The sequence below is a fragment of the Pogona vitticeps genome, chromosome 7, assembly GCF_051106095.1.
Source record: "Pogona vitticeps strain Pit_001003342236 chromosome 7, PviZW2.1, whole genome shotgun sequence".
Lineage (NCBI taxonomy): Eukaryota > Metazoa > Chordata > Lepidosauria > Squamata > Agamidae > Pogona > Pogona vitticeps.
The window spans coordinates 19,229,089-19,240,727 of NC_135789.1; the positions used below are offsets into that span (position 1 = coordinate 19,229,089).

General features: G+C 43.3%; 1 protein-coding gene across 3 annotated transcripts in view; it reads right to left on the reverse strand.

Moving 5' to 3' along the window:
- LOC110079230 (uncharacterized) overlaps positions 1-11,639 on the reverse strand; it is a 92,368-nt gene that overhangs the window by 55,658 nt on the left and 25,071 nt on the right. The window lies entirely within an intron of this gene.

Genomic DNA, 11,639 nt, shown 5'->3' on the forward strand with positions numbered 1-11,639 from the left:
TATTCAACATACATGTACCAGATCACACCATTAATAATTCTTAATCATCATTTATCTCCAAATATAATCAGAATCGTTTACTGATTTCAATTATCCCTTTTTCCTAGTTTTATAATACCATCTATGGAACCCAGTTAAGCTATTTTGTCTCTGATTTGGATTATTTGGATTGTTCCCAAACATCATAGCTTGCCATTGAAGCCAAGGAGTGCCTAATTTGCAATCATCCCATCTCCCCTTGTGCTTTTTTTTTATTTTTCTGATTTCCACATTCACCCACCAAATCAGGACACATTTCATTTCCATTCCTCTTGTTCACCTCCTCACAATGTCTCTCAGTTTTCTTAACCTGCTTTTTAATGCTTTTGCACTGCTTTCCACAAACCAACAAGTTCTCTGCTTCCGAAGGGAACTGGCCTGCTTCTGCTCCAGCGCTCTGTTCCTGCGGGGATTCCCATTTCTGCGTTCTTTTCCCCAAATCCAAAAGAACAATGTGAAGTTCCGCAAACTGTTCTTGAATGCATTTCATAATATTCACTTTTGTATTCTGAATAGCGTCCAAAATCTGCCCAGTTATATCCATCCTTAATAAAAGGCAAGTGAAGAAAATGCTTTCCAATCCCTAATTTCAAGAAATAGACCTCACTTGGAGAGACACAGCTTGCTGTTTGTTTACTTCTCCCAGCCGAAAGCCATAAAGTACTTAAAGGTTGTAAACGTCAGTTCCTCAACAAAGCTGATGATTTATGCTGTCTCAGACTCCAGCTTTCTCCAGCTTCGGTTTAAAAGTTCATTAAAAGTTACTGTGAGTGTGTTCTCCTCGAGGACAGGAAATAAAATAACAAAAATCACTGTCCTTGATCGCTCCAGCTCCTCTTTTCAGCATAGCACAAATAGTTGAAAACAGTCTATTTGGGTTTCACGCTTTTTTGCCGCTTCCGATTGCCTTATCTCCTCAGAATCAGTCATTTAAAGTTTATTTGTACAGTACTTACAAACGTTGAAACTAATTGGCTCTGTTGATGCAGTCCTTCATAAATTCTTGTGCTTCTCCCTCTGCCGCGGGGCTTTTACAGCTGGAACGCCATAAAATGGCGTCGACGATGAAAATCCTTTGTCTAGAGAAGGAGTGAAATCGCGGGGGTGGATTGCTTTCCTACCCCCCCAAGTCCTCCGCTCTCTTACGACCTAAAAGGGGGCATCTCCTTGCCCCCCTTATTTCTCCCCAATTGTTCAGGGGGGCTCTGGATTCTCGACATACAGCAGAAATCTGGAGAGCCTCAGATTCCTTACTGCTCGCTGTTTGGAGCCCCGCCCCTCCCCCCTCCATTTTCTACATACATTAAATAAGCTTGATGAAGTCCTTTCTTCCCTCCTTCCCTTGCTTGCTCCTTGATCCTTTCCCTCCTGCTGCTTCTTTGCAGTCATTTCTGGAGGAAGCAGTCATTCAGAAGCCCTGGATTGATTGATTGATTGCCTGGGGCTAATCCACAGCTGTAACCAATCAAGGAGGCTTATCTCCAATCTCTGAACTAATGGAGGATTTACAAGTGTCCTGCTGCAACCAAGGAAGTAACAGGGAGAGATGGCTTACAATTTGAGGTTTGGCTGCAGAGGATGGGGGTGGGAGGGGGGTAGCACTCTGTTCATTACCCCCAGAATTTTCACTTTTACCCCATTTGGGGTATTTTACCCCTGTTCCCCGACCTATGTTGTAGACGTTCTGCTGCGGCAAATGGGTAGCATGAGGTTTGCTTCTGGTTCTTCATGTGTTTCAGAACCTCTTTCCTATCCGAGATTGTGAGAATAACCTCCCAAGTGAACGAGGGAGATCTCATTGAACTGTTAAAGGGGAAGACAGGCAGGATAGGAGACCGGGAGAAAACAATCAAGCCCTTCTATGGGAAGGAAGACATTGTCTTGCTAGCACTGAAAGGAGGACAGTGAAAGCATCGAGTTACCTTATGGGGAAAGATGGGGCGAACTCAAATACACCTCAGAGGAGGACCAGATCAGTCCCCCAGTTTCCCCAGAACAACAAAGAAAAGCTAGAGCCGTGCTTATGAGGTGCAAGCAGATTTTCTCCAACAAGCCTGAAGTAGCCAAGGGTGTAGTGCACAGGTTTGACAACGGGGATGCACGCCCATAGGTGGTTACACCTTATAGAGGACAAACCTATCCATCCAAACTTTGGGACCAGAAAGCAAAGTTGGTTCAAAATAAGAGAAGGAGAAAGACCCTGAGAAAACGTGCATGGCCACATTGGGAAGGCAGAGGGGTGACCTATCGAAAATTAAATAGGTTGAGATGTAGCCTAACCCGGCCAGTGGTGCAAAGTGCAAAAGGATTGAGAGTTAGGCTCGACCTTGCTAGACCCTACCTGAAGGGTTTATCCAAGAGCATTGCAAAAGCAGCTCCAGAGGGAGAGGTGAAACTCTGTAGAGCAGCTAAAATTACATGGAAGAAAGAGAGATGGTAGACTGCGCCGGTGGCTGATCACGTACGGAGAGGTTCCGAGTGCCAGAGAGAGTGCCACCATCATGGAGAGGTCTGGATGTGAGACAGGGGTTGCGCCAAGCCAGGCGGATGACTGCAAGGTCCTTCATCCTAAGTTGTTCCTGAGAGAGAAGCTGCAGGTTGGCAAGGGACCCGAGCTGCTTGCAAGTCGTGAGTATTGTGAAGATGCAGAGGGAGGTGGACTTCACCACATCTCCAGGCATGCCAGAGGGTAGGACACTTACTTTATGAGCACTACCACTCCTCTATGACTACAGTTTTGGACTTTCAAAGAGGTTGATAACATGGTGTTGAGAGAGTACACTTACGTCGTAGAACTTGAACTGAGAAAATTTAAGATGTGGACAAAATGGACAAAAGAGACTCTTAATGTTGTGGCAGATGCCCTGGCGATGCGCGCCAAAGAAGGGAATGGACTTGGTTAATATAGCAAAAGCGATAAAACGTTTATTTGCACCTCATTGAATGTTATATGTTGCGGGTTCTATGGAAAAAATATAAGTACTATAAGTGTTATATGGTGTTGTTGAGTAAGCACCTGTGTAGATAATTGAAGGGGTGAGGAATGTAATTGTACTAGTAATGGAATTACAAAGGTAATGTATAGCATGCATATAAATTGTTTAATTATTGTTGTTGTTTAGTCATGTCCGACTCTTTCTGACCCCATGGACCAGAGCACGCCAGGACCTCCTGTCTTCCACTGCCTCCTGGAGTTGAGTTAAATTCACGTTAGTTGCTTCGATGACACTGTCCAAACATCTCATCCTCTGTCGTCCCCTTCTCCTTCTGCCTTCACACTTTCCCAACATCAGCATCTTTTCCAGGGAATCTTCTCTTCTCATCAGATGGCCAAAGTATTGGAGCCTCAGCTTCAGGATCTGTCCTTCCAGTGAACACTCAGGGTTGATTTCCTTTAGAATGGATAGGTTTGTTCTCCTTGCAGTCCAGGGGACTCTCAAGAGCCTCCTCCAACACCACAATTCAAAAGCATCAATTCTTCGGCGGTCAGCTTTCTTTATGGTCCAACTCTCACTTCCGTACATCACTACAGGAAAAACCATAGCTTTGACTATTCAGAGTTTTGTTGGCAAGATGATGTCTCTACTTTTTAAGATGATATCGACGTTTGTCATCACTTTCCTCCCAAGAAGCAAGCGTTTTTTAATTTCAGGGCTGCTGTCTCCATCTGCAGTGATCATGGAGCCCAAGAAAGTGAAATCTGTCACTGCCTCCATATCTTCCCCTTCTATTTGCCAGGAGGTGATGGGACCAGTGGCCATGATCTTAGTTTTTTTGATGTTGAACTTCAGACCATTTTTTGCACTCTCCTCTTTCACCCTCATTACAAGGTTCCTTAATTCCTCCTTACTTTCTGCCATCAGAGTGGTATCGTCTGCATATCGGAGGTTGTTGATATTTCTTCCAGCAATCTTAATTCTGGTTTGGGATTCCTCCAGTCTGGTCTTTTGCATGATGTATTCAGCATATAAGTTAAATAAGCAGGGGGACAATATACAGCCTTGTCGTACTCCTTTCCCAATTTTGAACCAATCAGTGTTTCTGAATCCAGTTCTAACTGTTGCTTCCTGTCCCACATATAGGTTTCTCAGGAGGTAGATAAGGTGGTCAGGCACTCCCATTTCTGTAAGGACTTGCTATAGTTTGCTATGGTCCACACAGTCAAAGGCTTTTGCATAGTCAATGAAGCAGAAGTAGATATTTTTCTGGAACTCTCTGGCTTTCGCCATAATCCAGCGCATATTAGCAATTTGGTCCCTACTTCCTCTGCCCCTTCGAAATCCAGCTTGTACTTCTGGGAGTTCTCAGTCCTCATACTGCTGAAGCCTGCCTTGGAGGATTTTGAGCATAACCTTGCTAGCGTGGGAAATGAATGCAATTGTACGGTAGTTGGAGCATTCTTTGGCACTGCCCTTCTTTGGCATTGGGATGTAGACTGATCGTTTCCAATCCTCTGGCCACTGTTGAGTTTTCAAAACTTGCTGGCATATTGAATATAGCACTTTAACAGCGTCATCTTTTAAGATTTTAAATAGTTACACCGGGATGCCATCACCTCCATTGGCCTTGTTGTTAGACAAGCTTTCTAAGGCCCACTTGACTTCACTCTCCAGGATGTCTGGCTCTAGGTCAGCAATCACACTATCTGGGTTGTCTGGGATATCCAAATCTTTCTGGTATAGTTCCTCTGTGTATTCTTGCCACCTCTTCTTGATGTCTTCTGCTTCTGTGAGGTCCCTACCATTTTTGTCCTTTATCATGTTCATCTTTGCACAAAATGTTCCTTTAATATCTCCAATTTATTACTTATGTTCAAAGGTGGTAAGTTTTGATCGCAATGTTGTGTAGTGGATGATTTACTGCTGTAAAGCTCCTCGTTGTTCATGAGGGTAAAGCACTATAGTTTTTACCACATGAAACAACTTTTGAAGGGGGGAGGTGTGTAGCGAACAGTCCTGCTCTCACCTGTCTGTAGCCGCTGAACAGTGGAGTAGGAGCCAATGAGAGGACAGAAGGTGGAGCCAAGGGGGGAGGGGGCTGGATATAAAGGCTGGTGTATGGAGTCTGAGAGAGGGATTCTGTGAGTGAGAGACAGTGTGAAACTTAAAAGTGAACTTAAGAGTGAGTTAGAGGTCTGTAAGAACACTGAATGGAACACAGAGTTGTTAGAGTTTTAAAGTTGAAGTAGAATTGACTTAGATACAAGTGATTAGCAACTTGTGATTTACCTATTGAGTAATAATCCTATACAAACTTCCCTGATCTATTAAATAAGTTTTAAAAGGACACGTCTCCTTGATCAAATCGTATTAAAGTAGTAATACCTGGTGGCAACTGTAGCATTCAGCCCTGCCCTCACCTGTCCGTCACAGCTGGGCAGTGTAACATCAGCCAATGAGGGGATGGAAGGTGGTGCCGAAGGGGGAGGAGCTGGTATATATAAAGGGGTGTATGAGGTAAGAGTGGAGATTAGAGAGAGATTTTGTGAGAGTTAGAGATTAGTGTGTCTATGGGCCTGTGAGCCAACCAGTCAGTGAGGGAAGAGTCTGTGTGTGCCAGTGAGTGAGAGACCTTGATTAACATTTTGTGATTTACTTACTTTATTTTGTTAAACCAATAAACAAGTTTAAATTTTGAAGAAACACATGATTCAGTGATTTATTGGTATTGAAACAGCAATACCTGGTGGCAGCTACTTGAGAAGAAGAGTGAGCACTCCTGGAGGCCTGAGTTGGTAGAGGCTTCTGCCTCAGTAATGAGGCGGGGGGGGGGGCAGCCAGGTGAATGTGAGGAGCGGTGGAATAAAAGTTTAGGAGGCCAACGTGCCACCTCGGCCATGCCTTGCCTTCTGACCTGGAGGGTGTTTGACTGGAGTCTTGAATGATGGGTGAGGTGTGAATGGTCAGATTAGCCATTTGATTGTTTCTTTCTGATTTTTGTTCAAGTTGCAGGGAGGGGGACCGTAAGTAACATGTGAAAGAAGAGTGAGCACTCCTGGAGGCCTGAGTTGGTAGAGGCTTCAGTGTGCCCGCTACAAATGGTATTAAAGTAGTAATACCTGATGGTAACGAAGAAAGAAAAGTGAGAACCTCATGAAGGCCTGGGGGAATAGGGGCTTCAGAGGGGATCATCACAGTCAGCATAGTCAAAGCTATGATTTTTCCAGTGATGTATGGAAGTGAGAGCTGGACCATAAAGAAAGCTGACCGCCGAAGAATTGATGCTTTTGAATTGTGGTGCTGGAGGAGGCTCTTGAGAGTCCCCTGGACTGCAAGGAGAACAAACCTATCTATTTTGAAGGAAATCAACCCTGAGTGCTAAGTGGAAGGACAGATCCTGAAGCCGAGCGTCCAATAATTTGGCCATCTGATGAGAAGAGAAGACTCCCTGGAAAAGACCCTGATGCTGGAAAAGTGTGAAGGCAAGAGGAGAAAGGGATGACAGAGGATGAGAGGGCTGGACAGGGTCACTTAAGTGACTACCATGAAAGTGACCCAACTTCAGCAGGCAGTGGAAGACAGGAGGTCCTGGTGTGCTCTGGTCCATGGGGTCATGTAGAGCCGGACATGACTAAACGACTAAACAACAAAGAAAGATTGAGGTGAGGCTAGCGCACCTTAGCCCAGTTTTAGTGCTCATAATTTTAATGGGAATTAGTTGTTGTATTTATTGCTAACATGCGCTGGATTATGGAGAAAGCCAGAGAGTTCCAGAGAAACATCTACTTCTGCTTCATTGACTATGCAAAAGCCTTTGACTGTGTCGACCACAACAAACTATGGCAAATCCTTAAAGAAATGGGAGTGCCTCACCACCTTATCTATCTCCTGAGAAACCTATACATGGGACAGGAAGCAACAGTTAGAACTGGATTCAGAAACACTGATTGGTTCAAAATTGGGAAAGGAGTAAGACAAGGCTGTATATTGTTCCCCTGCTTATTTAACTTATATGCAGAATACATCATGCGAAAGGCCGGACTGGAGGAATCCCAAGACAGAATTAAGATTGCCGGAAGAAATATCAACAACCTCAGATATGCAGATGATACCACTCTGATGGCAGAAAGTAAGGAGGAATTAAAGAACCTTGTAATGAGGGTGAAAGAGGAGAGTGCAAAAAACGGTCTGAAGTTCAACATCAAAAAAACTAAGATCATGGCCACTGGTTCCATCACCTCCTGGCAAAGAGAAGGGGAAGATATGGAGGTAGTGACAGATTTTACTTTCTTGGGCTCCACGATAACTGCAGATGGTGACAGCAGCCATGAAATTAAAAGACACCTTCTTCTTGGGAGGAAAGCGATGACAAACCTCGACAGCATCTTAAAAAGCAGAGACATCACCTTGCCAACAAAAGTCCACATAGTCAAAGCTATGGTTTTTCCTGTAGTGATGTACGAAGTGAGAGTTGGACCATAAAGAAAGCTGACCGCCGAAGAATTTATGCTTTTGAATTGTGGTGCTGGAGGAGACTCTTGAGAGTCCCCTGGACTGCAAGGAGAACAAACCTATCCATTTTGAAGGAAATCAACCCTGAGTGTTCACTGGAAGGACAGATCCTGAAGCTGAGGATCCAGTACTTTGGCCATCTGATGAGAAGAGAAGACTCTCTGGAAAAGACCCTGATGTTGGGAAAGTATGAGGGCAAGAGGAGAAGGGGACGACAGAGGATGAGATGGCTGGACAGTGTCATCGATGCCACCAACATGAATTTGGCCCAGCTCCAGGAGGCAGTAGAAGACAGGTTGGCCTGGCGTTCTCTGGTCCATGGGGTCACGAAGAGTCGGGCACAACTAAACAACTAAACAACAACAGTTGTTGTATTTAACAATGGTAATCCTTTGAACATGTCTTTATACTAATGCTTGAGCAAAAACAAACTTTTTCTATGAAACTATTTTCTTAATAAAAATAATTATATAAATAATCACTGAGGACTGGTCTCTTGGATCAGCAGGGTTTGGCTAAATCCAGAGGAATGGTAAAGGCCATTGACGAGCTACCAGAGAAGTCCTAATTAACTGAGCTGTTGTGAGTTCTTAGGAATCACAAAGCCATTTTGCTGTACTTACAAAGTACTGAGTAAAAATATTATTTAAAAGTCAGGCTTGTTCCAGGTGCAAATGCTATGCACTGTTGAGGACTTGCCCCAGCGTAAAGTGATAGATTTGTGACTTGTGAACTCCCTGCCCGAAGGACCCATGCTCCTTAGGGAGATTTGGTCCTGACAAACACCCCTCCTGATTTACTCCCGAGCAGAATGTACTCCCATCTCTTTAGTTAGCTCTGTCTTTGCACATTCAGTGGTTTAGTTAGAATGTCTGCCACATTCTTTTCAGTTTCACAATACTGCAGTTGAATTAATTTTTCTTTTACTGCCTCTCTAACATTGTGATACTTAAGATCACTGCATTTGCTTCTGCGTCTCATTTTTTCTGTGGTTGCCATTTGTATACATGTAGTGTTGTCCTTAAACACTCTTATGGCCTTATTCACTTTAATTTTCAGATCTATAAGCACTTGCTTATACCACACCAGCTCTGAACACACTTCTGAAAGTACCGCAAACTCTGCCTCAGCAGTGGATGTGGCAACTGAACTTTGCTTCCTTGATTTCCACCCCACCAATGTCTCTGCAAACTTTATTGTGAAACCTAAAACTGATTTCTTATCAGCCATGTCGTTGGTCCAATCACTATCTACATAAACCTTTAATTTTAAATCATTGAAGGGTTGTATTACCAAACATGTGCCAGGGGTACCTTTTATGTATCTAAATATTCTTTTCACCCCAACCAGTGTTTCTGTGTTGGTTCTGCAGTATGCCTACTCAGAATATTAACTCCTACAGCAATATCTGGCCTTGTCCAGTTTGCTAGATATTGTAAACTCTCAATTGCTGATTGGTACACTTCTTGTTCTTCAAACTCTTTGCTTTCATTGTCTGACTTTTGAAAATCTACTGTCATAGGTGTCTTACACTATTGCAGTCCTGCATCTTGTATTTTATTAGCATTTCCTTTATCTTCAATCTGATTTAGGATATAACCATTGTCTTTTTTCTGAATTTGAATCCCCAAATAATTCTCTATCTGGCCTAGGTTCTTTAGCTTGAACCCTTTTTTCAATTGTTTTTCAAACAGATCAATTTGAGCTTGTTCTTTTGACTTAAAGCATATGTCATCAACGTATGCTAGCAAAATATTTAGCTCTTTTCCATTTTCTTGAACATAAATGCATGGGTCTGCCAGGCTACCCTTAAACTTCAATCTTTTCAGTGCTAAATCTAGGCACTGGTTCCAATTTTATGCAGACTGTTTAAGACCATAAATTGCCTTGTTTAATCTCTACACCATTCCTGGTTGAGAAGTCTCAAACCCAGGTGCCTGAACCATGTATAGCTCTTTTTGCAGATCTGCATTCAAGTATGCCGTAGTTATGTCAAAATGACTAACTAGGTAATTTCTTGAGGCAGCCAGAGTTAATGCTAGCCTCAAAGATTTTGCCTTTAGTGTTGGGGAAAAACCTCATCACAGTGTACATTTTTTCTTTGTGTGTATCCCCAAGCCACATGTCTTGTACCTATATTCCCCATTGATCTGCATTTTTCTTTTGTAGACCCATTTGCTTCCAATTTCTTTGTGTTCTTGTGGCAATGTGGTTTCTGTAAACACTCCATGGTCATCCATGGATTGTAACTCTTATGTATTCGCAAAGGCTTTCATGGCCGGGATCTAATGGTTGTTGTGGGTTTTTTGGGCTCTTTGGCCGTGTTCTGAAGGTTGTTCTTCCTGACGTTTCACCAGTCTCTGTGTCTGGCATCTTCAGAGGACTGGACTAGGAACTCTGTCCATGCTCTGTTGGTGTTCGTTGGTATTTATAGCTGTGGGAATGGCTTTTTTCTTTTTTTCAGGAGATAAGAGTGATCAGCATGTTTTTGTTGTGATGGGGGGAGAGGGAGAGATTATCTGTCACTGATTGATGGGTGTCATTAGCTGGTCTTTTTTGTGCAATGATCTCTGGCCCTTGTGGCTGGGTAAGAGTTTGTTGACCTTTTGCAGTTTGTATTTTTCAGAATGGGGCGCCAGGCCTTCCAGACATGAACTCAGCCCCTCTGTCTGTCTGCAACTGGCCCACCTTTTGGCTATAATGTCTTTCCACAAAGTGCACCTATCTCTTGAAATGGTTACACACTTCTGCCTTACTTTTCATGAGGAAGCAGAATAAGAAACCAAGACTAAAACATATTTACTCCTCCCACAGATGGTGCTAGAGGTCCTATTACATCTGCATCAACCAACTGGGAAGGCCTCAGTGTTTGCCTGTTACTTTCCTTGCTTATTTTTTGGACCTTTGATTTTGCAACTTTGCATACATTGCAATCCAGAAAATTCTTACAGGGTTTTATTTTCAAACCTTTTGCCATCTTTTTCATTTTTTCTACCACCCTGAAATTACCATGACCCAGTGTCCTGCACATCAAATGAGCACACTGGTCAGGTGGTGGTGTGTTTTTGACTATGGCATGTGTTACTTTGTTTTGTGTTCTTCCCTTCTATACATATAAATTATTTTCAAGTTTTGCTGTGGCACACATCCTGTTCCCTTTCTTAATTACACGTGTGCTATCAGCAAATGTAACTGTAAACCCCTCCTTGTCCAAACATGAGGCACTTAGAATATTGTGGGTGATCACGGAACAAAAGAAGGCTAATTGCCTTAGAGAAAGAACAAAGGAGTCAACAGCAGATGTCCAAGGCAGTGGAGCCTACAGGCAACACTCTGAGAGCTCTTTTATTTACTTAGCATGATTTACATAGTATGTTGTGAGAGAGACAGATAGGATACTAGTTATCTAATCGTTAACTAGGATTGGCTGAAATAACCCTTTGATCCTATGATCTACCTCTAAGCGAAAGGGCAGAACCCCGCCTGCTGGCAGCTGCTGCTTCCTGCCAGGAAAGTATGCATGTCACTGGAACAGAATGCAGCTACAACCTTTAAGCAGAAGTTTCCCACAGGATATTACAGTCTAAATTGGACACATGCAAAACACCATGTAGTTCCCTTCTCAAACCTGGAATGTAAATTGTTCCCTCTCCCATTACTGATGATTTCTCTCCATTCACCAGGCTCACATAGCTGTGTTTTGAAGCACCTAGGGAAGAAAATAACTGATTTATGAGTCAAATGACAAAACAGCTCCACTGTCAAGAATCCAGCTGTTGACCTTGGAGTTATCAGAAAAAGCCTGTACAAGATAAATCCTCCCCATTTTGCTGCCTTTTTATCTCAGTCCTCTGTCCTTTACCCCTTCTTTGACTCTGAATGGCAGGATGTTCCGCTTACTGGACTTTCTCCACTTCTGGACTGGTTCCTCTAGCCCTCTGGCCTTGTGGTAACTTCTGGCACTCACCAGCTTCTCTGGCACAAGGCAGACGCCTCTGAGCCCATAACCCCTTGTTGGTGTGAATTAGCAGAGTTTTGTCCCAGTCCAGGCAGTCCAGTTGAATCACACAGACAAAGACAGCTTCTTCCAACACCAAGTATATTTACAATATATACAGAAGTTTTAGCAGTACAAACCGGCAGCATCAC